Source organism: Lissotriton helveticus, chromosome 1_1 (genome assembly GCF_964261635.1).
Source record: "Lissotriton helveticus chromosome 1_1, aLisHel1.1, whole genome shotgun sequence".
Taxonomy (NCBI): Eukaryota; Metazoa; Chordata; class Amphibia; order Caudata; family Salamandridae; genus Lissotriton; species Lissotriton helveticus.
The window spans coordinates 216,701,555-216,721,240 of NC_136057.1; the positions used below are offsets into that span (position 1 = coordinate 216,701,555).

The following is a 19,686-nucleotide window of genomic DNA, read 5'->3' on the forward strand; positions in this document are numbered from 1 at the left end:
GCTCAGTCGGTAGAGCATCAGCCTTTTAATCTGAGGGTCCAGGGTTCAAGTCCCTGTTCAGGCGGTTGCTTCCTTTAAAGAAAAATTACTCTAATTGGATGCTCTTTTTGTGTTCCCCTGCATGACGAATAAGATATTCCATTACTAAAATTGCAAAAACGTCTTTCATGGAGTTGTGAAATGCACATCTGCCTCATATATCATGTGCCATTTGACTAAACTTAAGTCGTACGTAGATTTACCTAAGGCATCATGTAACTTGAGACGGTGAATATAATTTCCCCAATTCAATATTCAAAATAAATCCATGGTTATAGTATCAAATGAACTTTATAAAGCTGTTCAACATTATTTCATTTCAGAATATCTCTGCACATCATCAGAGTGTATTGGCTCTGTGGCGCAATGGATAGCGCATTGGACTTCTAGGTGAATGTAAAAAAGATATTCAAAGGTTGTGGGTTCGAATCCCACCAGTGTCAGTTTTATCCCTATTTATTTCATAACTGTTTAAAAGAGTAATAAACAGTGCATGCATGCTTCTGCTTCACCAAAAAGGGCAGTGTAAGGAAGTCTATTTTAAATAGATACTATTCAAGTTACGCAATCTTTGCAGAAGAGGAAATTGGCAGCTGTACTTATGAAAATGTAATTTACTCAGAAGTAAGATTTTGGGCCCTTCCTTAATTTTACAATGTCAATAAAAACATATGAATTCTAAGTCAGCAAAAAAAATGAGATAGTAGCAATTTCAGGACTTACAATAAGGTTAAATTTACTGAAGAGATTTCAAATGCTTGAAGTACCAATTCATTATTATATTCCGCGTATTCAGTACTTAATACCGGCAACCATCTTAAGAAACGTAGTGATAGTTGGGACACTTCCAAATGTTGATAAGGTCATTTTGTGGAGCGACCTCTCCGAGCCTGGATAGCTCAGTCGGGAGAGCATCAGACTTTTAATCTGAGGGCCCAGGGTTCAAGTCCCTGTTCAGGCGGCTTGGTTAAAGAAAAGGTATATCAATTGCATACTCTTTTCAGGATCCAATGAATGGGGAGTCCTATTAGAGATGTTTCAAAAAAGTCTTAATCAAGTCATTACATACCCATCTGTCTTCTACATTCTTTGACAAGGGTTAAGAAGACTTACCCAAACTGTATCATGTAGTTTGTTGATTATCTTTTACCCAATTCAATGTTCAAAATGTAAGGTAGTGTCCGATTAACTTGATAAAGTTGGTCAACAGCTGATAGGTCATCTTTTTATTTGTGAATCTCTGATCACCGTGTTGAATCAGGTCGGATCTCTAGTGCAATGGATAGCGGCTTGGAGTCCTAGACGAATGTAGCAAAAGCATTAAAAGGCTTTGTGTTCAAACACCAGCTGGGTCAATTTTATCCCTCCTCTTATTTTATAACTAATTGAAACAGTAACAAGCAATGCCTGCGTCTGCATCACCAGAAACATTTACCAAAATGGCAGTGAAAGAAAGTCTACTTAAACAGAGACTGTTTGCTTTGAAAACATTGCATAATCTATGCCCAAGAGGAAATTCCCAAAGATACTGCTGAAAATGTAATTTAGTAGGTAGTAATAGTATTTGGCACTTTATTGATTTCACAATGTCATTTTAGACACATGATTTCTAAGTCAGCCGAAAATGAGATAGTCCAAATTTCAGGATTTAAAATGGATTACGTGTGCTGCTGAAATTTTAAATGCTTAACACCTTCAATGCTACAGGAGATTTTCCTCCTGTGCTGAATGATCTGTAAATCCATTGTTCATGATGAGCTCAGCTCGTCATAAGCACACGACAAGTGTACTGCACGACGAGCTGAGCTCGTCATGAGCATGGAAGGGGTTAAAACATCAATTTGTTATTAAACTCTACAAATTTGATTGCAAATATATGTAACCATATTAATACACAGAGTGTAGGTCAGTGTACGTCCACATTTGTTTAGCTGATTTTAAGACAGAGTATAGCAGAGCCTGGATAGCTCAGTCGGTAGAGCATCAGACTCTTAATCTGAGGGTCCAGGGTTCAAGTCCCTGTTCAGGCAGTTGCTTCCTTTAAAGAAAAATTACTCTAATTGGATGCTCTTTTTGTGTTCCGCTGCATGACGAATAAGATATTCCATTACTAAAATTGCAAAAACGTCTTTCATGGAGTTGTGAAATGCACATCTGCCTCATATATCATGTGCCATTTGACTAAACTTAAGTCGTACGTAGATTTACCTAAGGTATCATGTAACTTGAGACGGTGAATATAATTTCCCCAATTCAATATTCAAAATAAATCCATGGTTATAGTATCAAATGAACTTTATAAAGCTGTTCAACATTATTTCATTTCAGAATATCTCTGCACCTCATCAGAGTGTATTGGCTCTGTGGCGCAATGGATAGCACATTGGACTTCTAGGTGAATGTAAAAAAGATATTCAAAGGTTGTGGGTTCGAATCCCACCAGAGTCAGTTTTATCCCTATTTATTTCATAACTGTTTAAAAGAGTAATAAACAGTGCATGCATGCTTCTGCTTCACCGAAAAGGGCAGTGTAAGGAAGTCTATTTTAAATAGATACTATTCAAGTTACGCAATCTTTGCAGAAGAGGAAATTGGCAGCTGTACTTATGAAAATGTAATTTACTCAGAAGTAAGATTTTGGGCCCTTCCTTAATTTTACAATGTCAATAAAAACATATGAATTCTAAGTCAGCAAAAAAAATGAGATAGTAGCAATTTCAGGACTTACAATAAGGTTAAATTTACTGAAGAGATTTCAAATGCTTGAAGTACCAATTCATTATTATATTCCGCGTATTCAGTACTTAATACCGGCAACCATCTTAAGAAACGTAGTGATAGTTGGGACACTTCCAAATGTTGATAAGGTCATTTTGTGGAGCGACCTCTCAAAGCCTGGATAGCTCAGTCGGGAGAGCATCAGACTTTTAATCTGAGGGCCCAGGGTTCAAGTCCCTGTTCAGGCGGCTTGGTTAAAGAAAAGGTATATCAATTGCATACTCTTTTCAGGATCCAATGAATGGGGAGTCCTATTAGAGATGTTTCAAAAAAGTCTTAATCAAGTCATTACATACCCATCTGTCTTCTACATTCTTTGACAAGGGTTAAGAAGACTTACCCAAACTGTATCATGTAGTTTGTTGATTATCTTTTACCCAATTCAATGTTCAAAATGTAAGGTAGTGTCCGATTAACTTGATAAAGTTGGTCAACAGCTGATAGGTCATCTTTTTATTTGTGAATCTCTGATCACCGTGTTGAATCAGGTCGGATCTCTAGTGCAATGGATAGCGGCTTGGAGTCCTAGACGAATGTAGCAAAAGCATTCAAAGGCTTTGTGTTCAAACACCAGCTGGGTCAATTTTATCCCTCCTCTTATTTTATAACTAATTGAAACAGTAACAAGCAATGCCTGCGTCTGCATCACCAGAAACATTTACCAAAATGGCAGTGAAAGAAAGTCAACTTAAACAGAGACTGTTTGCTTTGAAAACATTGCATAATCTATGCCCAAGAGGAAATTCCCAAAGATACTGCTGAAAATGTAATTTAGTAGGTAGTAATAGTATTTGGCACTTTATTGATTTCACAATGTCATTTTAGACACATGATTTCTAAGTCAGCCGAAAATGAGATAGTCCAAATTTCAGGATTTAAAATGGATTACGTGTGCTGCTGAAATTTCAAATGCTTAACACCTTCAATGCTACAGGAGATTTTCCTCCTGTGCTGAATGATCTGTAAATCCATTGTTCATGACGAGCTCAGCTCGTCATAAGCACACAACAAGTGTACTGCACGACGAGCTGAGCTCGTCATGAGCATGGAAGGGGTTAAAACATCAATTTGTTATTAAACTCTACAAATTTGATTGCTAATATATGTAACCATATTAATACACAGAGTGTAGGTCAGTGTACGTCCACATTTGTTTAGCTGATTTTAAGACAGAGTATAGAAGAGCCTGGATAGCGCAGTCGGTAGAGCATCAGCCTTTTAATCTGAGGGTCCAGGGTTCAAGTCCCTGTTCAGGCGGTTGCTTCCTTTAAAGAAAAATTACTCTAATTGGATGCTCTTTTTGTGTTCCCCTGCATGACGAATAAGATATTCCATTACTAAAATTGCAAAAACGTCTTTCATGGAGTTGTGAAATGCACATCTGCCTCATATATCATGTGCCATTTGACTAAACTTAAGTCGTACGTAGATTTACCTAAGGCATCATGTAACTTGAGACGGTGAATATAATTTCCCCAATTCAATATTCAAAATAAATCCATGGTTATAGTATCAAATGAACTTTATAAAGCTGTTCAACATTATTTCATTTCAGAATATCTCTGCACATCATCAGAGTGTATTGGCTCTGTGGCGCAATGGATAGCGCATTGGACTTCTAGGTGAATGTAAAAAAGATATTCAAAGGTTGTGGGTTCGAATCCCACCAGTGTCAGTTTTATCCCTATTTATTTCATAACTGTTTAAAAGAGTAATAAACAGTGCATGCATGCTTCTGCTTCACCAAAAAGGGCAGTGTAAGGAAGTCTATTTTAAATAGATACTATTCAAGTTACGCAATCTTTGCAGAAGAGGAAATTGGCAGCTGTACTTATGAAAATGTAATTTACTCAGAAGTAAGATTTTGGGCCCTTCCTTAATTTTACAATATCAATAAAAACATATGAATTCTAAGTCAGCAAAAAAAATGAGATAGTAGGAATTTCAGGACTTACAATAAGGTTAAATTTACTGAAGAGATTTCAAATGCTTGAAGTACCAATTCATTATTATATTCCGCGTATTCAGTACTTAATACCGGCAACCATCTTAAGAAACGTAGTGATAGTTGGGACACTTCCAAATGTTGATAAGGTCATTTTGTGGAGCGCCCTCTCCGAGCATGGAAAGCTCAGTCGGGAGAGCATCAGACTTTTAATCTGAGGGCACAGGGTTCAAGACCCTGTTCAGGCGGCTTGGTTAAAGAAAAGGTATATCAATTGCATACTCTTTTCAGGATCCAATGAATGGGGAGTCCTATTAGAGATGTTTCAAAAAAGTCTTAATCAAGACATTACATACCCATCTGTCTTCTACATTCTTTGACAAGGGTTAAGAAGACTTACCCAAACTGTATCATGTAGTTTGTTGATTATCTTTTACCCAATTCAATGTTCAAAATGTAAGGTAGTGTCCGATTAACTTGATAAAGTTGGTCAACAGCTGATAGGTCATCTTTTTATTTGTGAATCTCTGATCACCGTGTTGAATCAGGTCCGATCTCTAGTGCAATGGATAGCGGCTTGGAGTCCTAGACGAATGTAGCAAAAGCATTCAAAGGCTTTGTGTTCAAACACCAGCTGGGTCAATTTTATCCCTCCTCTTATTTTATAACTAATTGAAACAGTAACAAGCAATGCCTGCGTCTGCATCACCAGAAACATTTACCAAAATGGCAGTGAAAGAAAGTCAACTTAAACAGAGACTGTTTGCTTTGAAAACATTGCATAATCTATGCCCAAGAGGAAATTCCCAAAGATACTGCTGAAAATGTAATTTAGTAGGTAGTAATAGTATTTGGCACTTTATTGATTTCACAATGTCATTTTAGACACATGATTTCTAAGTCAGCCGAAAATGAGATAGTCCAAATTTCAGGATTTAAAATGGATTACGTGTGCTGCTGAAATTTCAAATGCTTAACACCTTCAATGCTACAGGAGATTTTCCTCCTGTGCTGAATGATCTGTAAATCCATTGTTCATGACGAGCTCAGCTCGTCATAAGCACACGACAAGTGTACTGCACGACGAGCTGAGCTCGTCATGAGCATGGAAGGGGTTAAAACATCAATTTGTTATTAAACTCTACAAATTTGATTGCTAATATATGTAACCATATTAATACACAGAGTGTAGGTCAGTGTACGTCCACATTTGTTTAGCTGATTTTAAGACAGAGTATAGAAGAGCCTGGATAGCTCAGTCGGTAGAGCATCAGCCTTTTAATCTGAGGGTCCAGGGTTCAAGTCCCTGTTCAGGCGGTTGCTTCCTTTAAAGAAAAATTACTCTAATTGGATGCTCTTTTTGTGTTCCCCTGCATGACGAATAAGATATTCCATTACTAAAATTGCAAAAACGTCTTTCATGGAGTTGTGAAATGCACATCTGCCTCATATATCATGTGCCATTTGACTAAACTTAAGTCGTACGTAGATTTACCTAAGGCATCATGTAACTTGAGACGGTGAATATAATTTCCCCAATTCAATATTCAAAATAAATCCATGGTTATAGTATCAAATGAACTTTATAAAGCTGTTCAACATTATTTCATTTCAGAATATCTCTGCACATCATCAGAGTGTATTGGCTCTGTGGCGCAATGGATAGCGCATTGGACTTCTAGGTGAATGTAAAAAAGATATTCAAAGGTTGTGGGTTCGAATCCCACCAGTGTCAGTTTTATCCCTATTTATTTCATAACTGTTTAAAAGAGTAATAAACAGTGCATGCATGCTTCTGCTTCACCAAAAAGGGCAGTGTAAGGAAGTCTATTTTAAATAGATACTATTCAAGTTACGCAATCTTTGCAGAAGAGGAAATTGGCAGCTGTACTTATGAAAATGTAATTTACTCAGAAGTAAGATTTTGGGCCCTTCCTTAATTTTACAATGTCAATAAAAACATATGAATTCTAAGTCAGCAAAAAAAATGAGATAGTAGCAATTTCAGGACTTACAATAAGGTTAAATTTACTGAAGAGATTTCAAATGCTTGAAGTACCAATTCATTATTATATTCCGCGTATTCAGTACTTAATACCGGCAACCATCTTAAGAAACGTAGTGATAGTTGGGACACTTCCAAATGTTGATAAGGTCATTTTGTGGAGCGACCTCTCCGAGCCTGGATAGCTCAGTCGGGAGAGCATCAGACTTTTAATCTGAGGGCCCAGGGTTCAAGTCCCTGTTCAGGCGGCTTGGTTAAAGAAAAGGTATATCAATTGCATACTCTTTTCAGGATCCAATGAATGGGGAGTCCTATTAGAGATGTTTCAAAAAAGTCTTAATCAAGTCATTACATACCCATCTGTCTTCTACATTCTTTGACAAGGGTTAAGAAGACTTACCCAAACTGTATCATGTAGTTTGTTGATTATCTTTTACCCAATTCAATGTTCAAAATGTAAGGTAGTGTCCGATTAACTTGATAAAGTTGGTCAACAGCTGATAGGTCATCTTTTTATTTGTGAATCTCTGATCACCGTGTTGAATCAGGTCGGATCTCTAGTGCAATGGATAGCGGCTTGGAGTCCTAGACGAATGTAGCAAAAGCATTAAAAGGCTTTGTGTTCAAACACCAGCTGGGTCAATTTTATCCCTCCTCTTATTTTATAACTAATTGAAACAGTAACAAGCAATGCCTGCGTCTGCATCACCAGAAACATTTACCAAAATGGCAGTGAAAGAAAGTCTACTTAAACAGAGACTGTTTGCTTTGAAAACATTGCATAATCTATGCCCAAGAGGAAATTCCCAAAGATACTGCTGAAAATGTAATTTAGTAGGTAGTAATAGTATTTGGCACTTTATTGATTTCACAATGTCATTTTAGACACATGATTTCTAAGTCAGCCGAAAATGAGATAGTCCAAATTTCAGGATTTAAAATGGATTACGTGTGCTGCTGAAATTTTAAATGCTTAACACCTTCAATGCTACAGGAGATTTTCCTCCTGTGCTGAATGATCTGTAAATCCATTGTTCATGATGAGCTCAGCTCGTCATAAGCACACGACAAGTGTACTGCACGACGAGCTGAGCTCGTCATGAGCATGGAAGGGGTTAAAACATCAATTTGTTATTAAACTCTACAAATTTGATTGCAAATATATGTAACCATATTAATACACAGAGTGTAGGTCAGTGTACGTCCACATTTGTTTAGCTGATTTTAAGACAGAGTATAGCAGAGCCTGGATAGCTCAGTCGGTAGAGCATCAGACTCTTAATCTGAGGGTCCAGGGTTCAAGTCCCTGTTCAGGCAGTTGCTTCCTTTAAAGAAAAATTACTCTAATTGGATGCTCTTTTTGTGTTCCGCTGCATGACGAATAAGATATTCCATTACTAAAATTGCAAAAACGTCTTTCATGGAGTTGTGAAATGCACATCTGCCTCATATATCATGTGCCATTTGACTAAACTTAAGTCGTACGTAGATTTACCTAAGGTATCATGTAACTTGAGACGGTGAATATAATTTCCCCAATTCAATATTCAAAATAAATCCATGGTTATAGTATCAAATGAACTTTATAAAGCTGTTCAACATTATTTCATTTCAGAATATCTCTGCACATCATCAGAGTGTATTGGCTCTGTGGCTCAATGGATAGCGCATTGGACTTCTAGGTGAATGTAAAAAAGATATTCAAAGGTTGTGGGTTCGAATCCCACCAGAGTCAGTTTTATCCCTATTTATTTCATAACTGTTTAAAAGAGTAATAAACAGTGCATGCATGCTTCTGCTTCACCAAAAAGGGAAGTGTAAGGAAGTCTATTTTAAATAGATACTATTCAAGTTACGCAATCTTTGCAGAAGAGGAAATTGGCAGCTGTACTTATGAAAATGTAATTTACTCAGAAGTAAGATTTTGGGCCCTTCCTTAATTTTACAATGTCAATAAAAACATATGAATTCTAAGTCAGCAAAAAAAATGAGATAGTAGCAATTTCAGGACTTACAATAAGGTTAAATTTACTGAAGAGATTTCAAATGCTTGAAGTACCAATTCATTATTATATTCCGCGTATTCAGTACTTAATACCGGCAACCATCTTAAGAAACGTAGTGATAGTTGGGACCCTTCCAAATGTTGATAAGGTCATTTTGTGGAGCGACCTCTCCGAGCCTGGATAGCTCAGTCGGGAGAGCATCAGACTTTTAATCTGAGGGCCCAGGGTTCAAGTCCCTGTTCAGGCGGCTTGGTTAAAGAAAAGGTATATCAATTGCATACTCTTTTCAGGATCCAATGAATGGGGAGTCCTATTAGAGATGTTTCAAAAAAGTCTTAATCAAGTCATTACATACCCATCTGTCTTCTACATTCTTTGACAAGGGTTAAGAAGACTTACCCAAACTGTATCATGTAGTTTGTTGATTATCTTTTACCCAATTCAATGTTCAAAATGTAAGGTAGTGTCCGATTAACTTGATAAAGTTGGTCAACAGCTGATAGGTCATCTTTTTATTTGTGAATCTCTGATCACCGTGTTGAATCAGGTCGGATCTCTAGTGCAATGGATAGCGGCTTGGAGTCCTAGACGAATGTAGCAAAAGCATTCAAAGGCTTTGTGTTCAAACACCAGCTGGGTCAATTTTATCCCTCCTCTTATTTTATAACTAATTGAAACAGTAACAAGCAATGCCTGCGTCTGCATCACCAGAAACATTTACCAAAATGGCAGTGAAAGAAAGTCTACTTAAACAGAGACTGTTTGCTTTGAAAACATTGCATAATCTATGCCCAAGAGGAAATTCCCAAAGATACTGCTGAAAATGTAATTTAGTAGGTAGTAATAGTATTTGGCACTTTATTGATTTCACAATGTCATTTTAGACACATGATTTCTAAGTCAGCCGAAAATGAGATAGTCCAAATTTCAGGATTTAAAATGGATTACGTGTGCTGCTGAAATTTCAAATGCTTAACACCTTCAATGCTACAGGAGATTTTCCTCCTGTGCTGAATGATCTGTAAATCCATTGTTCATGACGAGCTCAGCTCGTCATAAGCACACGACAAGTGTACTGCACGACGAGCTGAGCTCGTCATGAGCATGGAAGGGGTTAAAACATCAATTTGTTATTAAACTCTACAAATTTGATTGCTAATATATGTAACCATATTAATACACAGAGTGTAGGTCAGTGTACGTCCACATTTGTTTAGCTGATTTTAAGACAGAGTATAGCAGAGCCTGGATAGCTCAGTCGGTAGAGCATCAGACTCTTAATCTGAGGGTCCAGGGTTCAAGTCCCTGTTCAGGCAGTTGCTTCCTTTAAAGAAAAATTACTCTAATTGGATGCTCTTTTTGTGTTCCGCTGCATGACGAATAAGATATTCCATTACTAAAATTGCAAAAACGTCTTTCATGGAGTTGTGAAATGCACATCTGCCTCATATATCATGTGCCATTTGACTAAACTTAAGTCGTACGTAGATTTACCTAAGGTATCATGTAACTTGAGACGGTGAATATAATTTCCCCAATTCAATATTCAAAATAAATCCATGGTTATAGTATCAAATGAACTTTATAAAGCTGTTCAACATTATTTCATTTCAGAATATCTCTGCACCTCATCAGAGTGTATTGGCTCTGTGGCGCAATGGATAGCACATTGGACTTCTAGGTGAATGTAAAAAAGATATTCAAAGGTTGTGGGTTCGAATCCCACCAGAGTCAGTTTTATCCCTATTTATTTCATAACTGTTTAAAAGAGTAATAAACAGTGCATGCATGCTTCTGCTTCACCGAAAAGGGCAGTGTAAGGAAGTCTATTTTAAATAGATACTATTCAAGTTACGCAATCTTTGCAGAAGAGGAAATTGGCAGATGTACTTATGAAAATGTAATTTACTCAGAAGTAAGATTTTGGGCCCTTCCTTAATTTTACAATGTCAATAAAAACATATGAATTCTAAGTCAGCAAAAAAAATGAGATAGTAGCAATTTCAGGACTTACAATAAGGTTAAATTTACTGAAGAGATTTCAAATGCTTGAAGTACCAATTCATTATTATATTCCGCGTATTCAGTACTTAATACCGGCAACCATCTTAAGAAACGTAGTGATAGTTGGGACACTTCCAAATGTTGATAAGGTCATTTTGTGGAGCGACCTCTCAAAGCCTGGATAGCTCAGTCGGGAGAGCATCAGACTTTTAATCTGAGGGCCCAGGGTTCAAGTCCCTGTTCAGGCGGCTTGGTTAAAGAAAAGGTATATCAATTGCATACTCTTTTCAGGATCCAATGAATGGGGAGTCCTATTAGAGATGTTTCAAAAAAGTCTTAATCAAGTCATTACATACCCATCTGTCTTCTACATTCTTTGACAAGGGTTAAGAAGACTTACCCAAACTGTATCATGTAGTTTGTTGATTATCTTTTACCCAATTCAATGTTCAAAATGTAAGGTAGTGTCCGATTAACTTGATAAAGTTGGTCAACAGCTGATAGGTCATCTTTTTATTTGTGAATCTCTGATCACCGTGTTGAATCAGGTCGGATCTCTAGTGCAATGGATAGCGGCTTGGAGTCCTAGACGAATGTAGCAAAAGCATTCAAAGGCTTTGTGTTCAAACACCAGCTGGGTCAATTTTATCCCTCCTCTTATTTTATAACTAATTGAAACAGTAACAAGCAATGCCTGCGTCTGCATCACCAGAAACATTTACCAAAATGGCAGTGAAAGAAAGTCTACTTAAACAGAGACTGTTTGCTTCGAAAACATTGCATAATCTATGCCCAAGAGGAAATTCCCAAAGATACTGCTGAAAATGTAATTTAGTAGGTAGTAATAGTATTTGGCACTTTATTGATTTCACAATGTCATTTTAGACACATGATTTCTAAGTCAGCCGAAAATGAGATAGTCCAAATTTCAGGATTTAAAATGGATTACGTGTGCTGCTGAAATTTCAAATGCTTAACACCTTCAATGCTACAGGAGATTTTCCTCCTGTGCTGAATGATCTGTAAATCCATTGTTCATGACGAGCTCAGCTCGTCATAAGCACACGACAAGTGTACTGCACGACGAGCTGAGCTCGTCATGAGCATGGAAGGGGTTAAAACATCAATTTGTTATTAAACTCTACAAATTTGATTGCTAATATATGTAACCATATTAATACACAGAGTGTAGGTCAGTGTACGTCCACATTTGTTTAGCTGATTTTAAGACAGAGTATAGCAGAGCCTGGATAGCTCAGTCGGTAGAGCATCAGCCTTTTAATCTGAGGGTCCAGGGTTCAAGTCCCTGTTCAGGCGGTTGCTTCCTTTAAAGAAAAATTACTCTAATTGGATGCTCTTTTTGTGTTCCCCTGCATGACGAATAAGATATTCCATTACTAAAATTGCAAAAACGTCTTTCATGGAGTTGTGAAATGCACATCTGCCTCATATATCATGTGCCATTTGACTAAACTTAAGTCGTACGTAGATTTACCTAAGGCATCATGTAACTTGAGACGGTGAATATAATTTCCTCAATTCAATATTCAAAATAAATCCATGGTTATAGTATCAAATGAACTTTATAAAGCTGTTCAACATTATTTCATTTCAGAATATCTCTGCACATCAGCAGAGTGTATTGGCTCTGTGGCGCAATGGATAGCGCATTGGACTTCTAGGTGAATGTAAAAAAGATATTCAAAGGTTGTGGGTTCGAATCCCACCAGAGTCAGTTTTATCCCTATTTATTTCATAACTGTTTAAAAGAGTAATAAACAGTGCATGCATGCTTCTGCTTCACCAAAAAGGGCAGTGTAAGGAAGTCTATTTTAAATAGATACTATTCAAGTTACGCAATCTTTGCAGAAGAGGAAATTGGCAGCTGTACTTATGAAAATGTAATTTACTCAGAAGTAAGATTTTGGGCCCTTCCTTAATTTTACAATGTCAATAAAAACATATGAATTCTAAGTCAGCAAAAAAAATGAGATAGTAGCAATTTCAGGACTTACAATAAGGTTAAATTTACTGAAGAGATTTCAAATGCTTGAAGTACCAATTCATTATTATATTCCGCGTATTCAGTACTTAATACCGGCAACCATCTTAAGAAACGTAGTGATAGTTGGGACCCTTCCAAATGTTGATAAGGTCATTTTGTGGAGCGACCTCTCCGAGCCTGGATAGCTCAGTCGGGAGAGCATCAGACTTTTAATCTGAGGGCCCAGGGTTCAAGTCCCTGTTCAGGCGGCTTGGTTAAAGAAAAGGTATATCAATTGCATACTCTTTTCAGGATCCAATGAATGGGGAGTCCTATTGGAGATGTTTCAAAAAAGTCTTAATCAAGTCATTACATACCCATCTGTCTTCTACATTCTTTGACAAGGGTTAAGAAGACTTACCCAAACTGTATCATGTAGTTTGTTGATTATCTTTTACCCAATTCAATGTTCAAAATGTAAGGTAGTGTCCGATTAACTTGATAAAGTTGGTCAACAGCTGATAGGTCATCTTTTTATTTGTGAATCTCTGATCACCGTGTTGAATCAGGTCGGATCTCTAGTGCAATGGATAGCGGCTTGGAGTCCTAGACGAATGTAGCAAAAGCATTCAAAGGCTTTGTGTTCAAACACCAGCTGGGTCAATTTTATCCCTCCTCTTATTTTATAACTAATTGAAACAGTAACAAGCAATGCCTGCGTCTGCATCACCAGAAACATTTACCAAAATGGCAGTGAAAGAAAGTCTACTTAAACAGAGACTGTTTGCTTTGAAAACATTGCATAATCTATGCCCAAGAGGAAATTCCCAAAGATACTGCTGAAAATGTAATTTAGTAGGTAGTAATAGTATTTGGCACTTTATTGATTTCACAATGTCATTTTAGACACATGATTTCTAAGTCAGCCGAAAATGAGATAGTCCAAATTTCAGGATTTAAAATGGATTACGTGTGCTGCTGAAATTTCAAATACTTAACACCTTCAATGCTACAGGAGATTTTCCTCCTGTGCTGAATGATCTGTAAATCCATTGTTCATGATGAGCTCAGCTCGTCATAAGCACACGACAAGTGTACTGCACGACGAGCTGAGCTCGTCATGAGCATGGAAGGGGTTAAAACATCAATTTGTTATTAAACTCTACAAATTTGATTGCTAATATATGTAACCATATTAATACACAGAGTGTAGGTCAGTGTACGTCCACATTTGTTTAGCTGATTTTAAGACAGAGTATAGCAGAGCCTGGATAGCTCAGTCGGTAGAGCATCAGCCTTTTAATCTGAGGGTCCAGGGTTCAAGTCCCTGTTCAGGCGGTTGCTTCCTTTAAAGAAAAATTACTCTAATTGGATGCTCTTTTTGTGTTCCCCTGCATGACGAATAAGATATTCCATTACTAAAATTGCAAAAACGTCTTTCATGGAGTTGTGAAATGCACATCTGCCTCATATATCATGTGCCATTTGACTAAACTTAAGTCGTACGTAGATTTACCTAAGGCATCATGTAACTTGAGACAGTGAATAAAATTTCCCCAATTCAATATTCAAAATAAATCCATGGTTATAGTATCAAATGAACTTTATAAAGCTGTTCAACATTATTTCATTTCAGAATATCTCTGCACCTCATCAGAGTGTATTGGCTCTGTGGCGCAATGGATAGCACATTGGACTTCTAGGTGAATGTAAAAAAGATATTCAAAGGTTGTGGGTTCAAATCCCACCAGAGTCAGTTTTATCCCTATTTATTTCATAACTGTTTAAAAGAGTAATAAACAGTGCATGCATGCTTCTGCTTCACCAAAAAGGGCAGTGTAAGGAAGTCTATTTTAAATAGATACTATTCAAGTTACGCAATCTTTGCAGAAGAGGAAATTGGCAGCTGTACTTATGAAAATGTAATTTACTCAGAAGTAAGATTTTGGGCCCTTCCTTAATTTTACAATGTCAATAAAAACATATGAATTCTAAGTCAGCAAAAAAAATGAGATAGTAGCAATTTCAGGACTTACAATAAGGTTAAATTTACTGAAGAGATTTCAAATGCTTGAAGTACCAATTCATTATTATATTCCGCGTATTCAGTACTTAATACCGGCAACCATCTTAAGAAACGTAGTGATAGTTGGGACACTTCCAAATGTTGATAAGGTCATTTTGTGGAGCGACCTCTCCGAGCCTGGATAGCTCAGTCGGGAGAGCATCAGACTTTTAATCTGAGGGCCCAGGGTTCAAGTCCCTGTTCAGGCGGCTTGGTTAAAGAAAAGCTATATCAATTGCATACTCTTTTCAGGATCCAATGAATGGGGAGTCCTATTAGAGATGTTTCAAAAAAGTCTTAATCAAGTCATTACATACCCATCTGTCTTCTACATTCTTTGACAAGGGTTAAGAAGACTTACCCAAACTGTATCATGTAGTTTGTTGATTATCTTTTACCCAATTCAATGTTCAAAATGTAAGGTAGTGTCCGATTAACTTGATAAAGTTGGTCAACAGCTGATAGGTCATCTTTTTATTTGTGAATCTCTGATCACCGTGTTGAATCAGGTCGGATCTCTAGTGCAATGGATAGCGGCTTGGAGTCCTAGACGGATGTAGCAAAAGCATTCAAAGGCTTTGTGTTCAAACACCAGCTGGGTCAATTTTATCCCTCCTCTTATTTTATAACTAATTGAAACAGTAACAAGCAATGCCTGCGTCTGCATCACCAGAAACATTTACCAAAATGGCAGTGAAAGAAAGTCTACTTAAACAGAGACTGTTTGCTTTGAAAACATTGCATAATCTATGCCCAAGAGGAAATTCCCAAAGATACTGCTGAAAATGTAATTTAGTAGGTAGTAATAGTATTTGGCACTTTATTGATTTCACAATGTCATTTTAGACACATGATTTCTAAGTCAGCCGAAAATGAGATAGTCCAAATTTCAGGATTTAAAATGGATTACGTGTGCTGCTGAAATTTCAAATGCTTAACACCTTCAATGCTACAGGAGATTTTCCTCCTGTGCTGAATGATCTGTAAATCCATTGTTCATGACGAGCTCAGCTCGTCATAAGCACACGACAAGTGTACTGCACGACGAGCTGAGCTCGTCATGAGCATGGAAGGGGTTAAAACATCAATTTGTTATTAAACTCTACAAATTTGATTGCTAATATATGTAACCATATTAATACACAGAGTGTAGGTCAGTGTACGTCCACATTTGTTTAGCTGATTTTAAGACAGAGTAGAGCAGAGCCTGGATAGCTCAGTCGGTAGAGCATCAGCCTTTTAATCTGAGGGTCCAGGGTTCAAGTCCCTGTTCAGGCGGTTGCTTCCTTTAAAGAAAAATTACTCTAATTGGATGCTCTTTTTGTGTTCCCCTGCATGACGAATAAGATATTCCATTACTAAAATTGCAAAAACGTCTTTCATGGAGTTGTGAAATGCACATCTGCCTCATATATCATGTGCCATTTGACTAAACTTAAGTCGTACGTAGATTTACCTAAGGCATCATGTAACTTGAGACGGTGAATATAATTTCCCCAATTCAATATTCAAAATAAATCCATGGTTATAGTATCAAATGAACTTTATAAAGCTGTTCAACATTATTTCATTTCAGAATATCTCTGCACCTCATCAGAGTGTATTGGCTCTGTGGTGCAATGGATAGCGCATTGGACTTCTAGGTGAATGTGAAAAAGATATTCAAAGGTTGTGGGTTCGAATCCCACCAGAGTCACTTTTATCCCTATTTATTTCATAACTGTTTAAAAGAGTAATAAACAGTGCATGCATGCTTCTGCTTCACCAAAAAGGGCAGTGAAAGGAAGTCTATTTTAAATAGATACTATTCAAGTTACGCAATCTTTGCAGAAGAGGAAATTGGCAGCTGTACTTATGAAAATGTAATTTACTCAGAAGTAAGATTTTGGGCCCTTCCTTAATTTTACAATGTCAATAAAAACATATGAATTCTAAGTCAGCAAAAAAAATGAGATAGTAGCAATTTCAGGACTTACAATAAGGTTAAATTTACCGAAGAGATTTCAAATGCTTGAAGTACCAATTCATTATTATATTCCGCGTATTCAGTACTTAATACCGGCAACCATCTTAAGAAACGTAGTGATAGTTGGGACACTTCCAAAGGTTGATAAGGTCATTTTGTGGAGCGCCCTCTCCGAGCCTGGATAGCTCAGTCGGGAGAGCATCCGACTTTTAATCTGAGGGCCCAGGGTTCAAGTCCCTGTTCAGGCGGCTTGGTTAAAGAAAAGGTATATCAATTGCATACTCTTTTCAGGATCCAATGAATGGGGAGTCCTATTAGAGATGTTTCAAAAAAGTCTTAATCAAGTCATTACATACCCATCTGTCTTCTACATTCTTTGACAAGGGTTAAGAAGACTTACCCAAACTGTATCATGTAGTTTGTTGATTATCTTTTACCCAATTCAATGTTCAAAATGTAAGGTAGTGTCCGATTAACTTGATAAAGTTGGTCAACAGCTGATAGGTCATCTTTTTATTTGTGAATCTCTGATCACCGTGTTGAATCAGGTCGGATCTCTAGTGCAATGGATAGCGGCTTGGAGTCCTAGACGAATGTAGCAAAAGCATTCAAAGGCTTTGTGTTCAAACACCAGCTGGGTCAATTTTATCCCTCCTCTTATTTTATAACTAATTGAAACAGTAACAAGCAATGCCTGCGTCTGCATCACCAGAAACATTTACCAAAATGGCAGTGAAAGAAAGTCTACTTAAACAGAGACTGTTTGCTTTGAAAACATTGCATAATCTATGCCCAAGAGGAAATTCCCAAAGATACTGCTGAAAATGTAATTTAGTAGGTAGTAATAGTATTTGGCACTTTATTGATTTCACAATGTCATTTTAGACACATGATTTCTAAGTCAGCCGAAAATGAGATAGTCCAAATTTCAGGATTTAAAATGGATTACGTGTGCTGCTGAAATTTCAAATGCTTAACACCTTCAATGCTACAGGAGATTTTCCTCCTGTGCTGAATGATCTGTAAATCCATTGTTCATGACGAGCTCAGCTCGTCATAAGCACACGACAAGTGTACTGCACGACGAGCTGAGCTCGTCATGAGCATGGAAGGGGTTAAAACATCAATTTGTTATTAAACTCTACAAATTTGATTGCTAATATATGTAACCATATTAATACATAGAGTGTAGGTCAGTGTACGTCCACATTTCTTTAGCTGATTTTAAGACAGAGTATAGCAGAGCCTGGATAGCTCAGTCGGTAGAGCATCAGACTTTTAATCTGAGGGTCCAGGGTTTAAGTCCCTGTTCAGGCGGTTGCTTCCTTTAAAGAAAAATTACTCTAATTGGATGCTCTTTTTGTGTTCCCCTGCATGACGAATAAGATATTCCATTACTAAAATTGCAAAAACGTCTTTCATGGAGTTGTGAAATGCACATCTGCCTCATATATCATGTGCCATTTGACTAAACTTAAGTCGTACGTAGACTTACCTAAGGTATCATGTAACTTGAGACGGTGAATATAATTTCCCCAATTCAATATTCAAAATAAATCCATGGTTATAGTATCAAATGAACTTTATAAAGCTGTTCAACATTATTTCATTTCAGAATATCTCTGCACCTCATCAGAGTGTATTGGCTCTGTGGTGCAATGGATAGCGCATTGGACTTCTAGGTGAATGTGAAAAAGATATTCAAAGGTTGTGGGTTCGAATCCCACCAGAGTCACTTTTATCCCTATTTATTTCATAACTGTTTAAAAGAGTAATAAACAGTGCATGCATGCTTCTGCTTCACCAAAAAGGGCAGTGAAAGGAAGTCTATTTTAAATAGATACTATTCAAGTTACGCAATCTTTGCAGAAGAGGAAATTGGCAGCTGTACTTATGAAAATGTAATTTACTCAGAAGTAAGATTTTGGGCCCTTCCTTAATTTTACAATGTCAATAAAAACATATGAATTCTAAGTCAGCAAAAAAAATGAGATAGTAGCAATTTCAGGACTTACAATAAGGTTAAATTTACCGAAGAGATTTCAAATGCTTGAAGTACCAATTCATTATTATATTCCGCGTATTCAGTACTTAATACCGGCAACCATCTTAAGAAACGTAGTGATAGTTGGGACACTTCCAAAGGTTGATAAGGTCATTTTGTGGAGCGCCCTCTCCGAGCCTGGATAGCTCAGTCGGGAGAGCATCCGACTTTTAATCTGAGGGCCCAGGGTTCAAGTCCCTGTTCAGGCGGCTTGGTTAAAGAAAAGGTATATCAATTGCATACTCTTTTCAGGATCCAATGAATGGGGAGTCCTATTAGAGATGTTTCAAAAAAGTCTTAATCAAGTCATTACATACCCATCTGTCTTCTACATTCTTTGACAAGGGTTAAGAAGACTTACCCAAACTGTATCATGTAGTTTGTTGATTATCTTTTACCCAATTCAATGTTCAAAATGTAAGGTAGTGTCCGATTAACTTGATAAAGTTGGTCAACAGCTGATAGGTCATCTTTTTATTTGTGAATCTCTGATCACCGTGTTGAATCAGGTCGGATCTCTAGTGCAATGGATAGCGGCTTGGAGTCCTAGACGAATGTAGCAAAAGCATTCAAAGGCTTTGTGTTCAAACACCAGCTGGGTCAATTTTATCCCTCCTCTTATTTTATAACTAATTGAAACAGTAACAAGCAATGCCTGCGTCTGCATCACCAGAAACATTTACCAAAATGGCAGTGAAAGAAAGTCTACTTAAACAGAGACTGTTTGCTTTGAAAACATTGCATAATCTATGCCCAAGAGGAAATTCCCAAAGATACTGCTGAAAATGTAATTTAGTAGGTAGTAATAGTATTTGGCACTTTATTGATTTCACAATGTCATTTTAGACAC

At 37.1% G+C, this 19,686-nt stretch overlaps 9 non-coding genes across 9 annotated transcripts; all 9 read left to right on the forward strand.

Annotated features, from left to right (window-relative positions):
* The first annotated feature begins 391 nt into the window (after positions 1-391).
* Positions 392-482, forward strand: TRNAR-UCU (transfer RNA arginine (anticodon UCU)). The gene is given in 2 exon segments: positions 392-428; positions 447-482. It is a non-coding gene; the product is annotated as a tRNA-Arg (tRNA).
* A 1,514-nt stretch (positions 483-1,996) lies between these two features.
* Positions 1,997-2,069, forward strand: TRNAK-CUU (transfer RNA lysine (anticodon CUU)). The gene has a single exon. It is a non-coding gene; the product is annotated as a tRNA-Lys (tRNA).
* Positions 2,070-4,401: 2,332 nt separating this feature from the next.
* TRNAR-UCU (transfer RNA arginine (anticodon UCU)) lies at positions 4,402-4,492 on the forward strand. The gene is given in 2 exon segments: positions 4,402-4,438; positions 4,457-4,492. It is a non-coding gene; the product is annotated as a tRNA-Arg (tRNA).
* Positions 4,493-6,406: 1,914 nt separating this feature from the next.
* Positions 6,407-6,497, forward strand: TRNAR-UCU (transfer RNA arginine (anticodon UCU)). The gene is given in 2 exon segments: positions 6,407-6,443; positions 6,462-6,497. It is a non-coding gene; the product is annotated as a tRNA-Arg (tRNA).
* Positions 6,498-8,011: 1,514 nt separating this feature from the next.
* TRNAK-CUU (transfer RNA lysine (anticodon CUU)) lies at positions 8,012-8,084 on the forward strand. Its single transcript has one exon. It is a non-coding gene; the product is annotated as a tRNA-Lys (tRNA).
* Positions 8,085-10,016: 1,932 nt separating this feature from the next.
* TRNAK-CUU (transfer RNA lysine (anticodon CUU)) lies at positions 10,017-10,089 on the forward strand. Its single transcript has one exon. It is a non-coding gene; the product is annotated as a tRNA-Lys (tRNA).
* Positions 10,090-12,421: 2,332 nt separating this feature from the next.
* Positions 12,422-12,512, forward strand: TRNAR-UCU (transfer RNA arginine (anticodon UCU)). The gene is given in 2 exon segments: positions 12,422-12,458; positions 12,477-12,512. It is a non-coding gene; the product is annotated as a tRNA-Arg (tRNA).
* A 3,919-nt stretch (positions 12,513-16,431) lies between these two features.
* On the forward strand, positions 16,432-16,522 carry TRNAR-UCU (transfer RNA arginine (anticodon UCU)). The gene is given in 2 exon segments: positions 16,432-16,468; positions 16,487-16,522. It is a non-coding gene; the product is annotated as a tRNA-Arg (tRNA).
* A 1,914-nt stretch (positions 16,523-18,436) lies between these two features.
* On the forward strand, positions 18,437-18,527 carry TRNAR-UCU (transfer RNA arginine (anticodon UCU)). The gene is given in 2 exon segments: positions 18,437-18,473; positions 18,492-18,527. It is a non-coding gene; the product is annotated as a tRNA-Arg (tRNA).
* Positions 18,528-19,686: the final 1,159 nt, after the last annotated feature.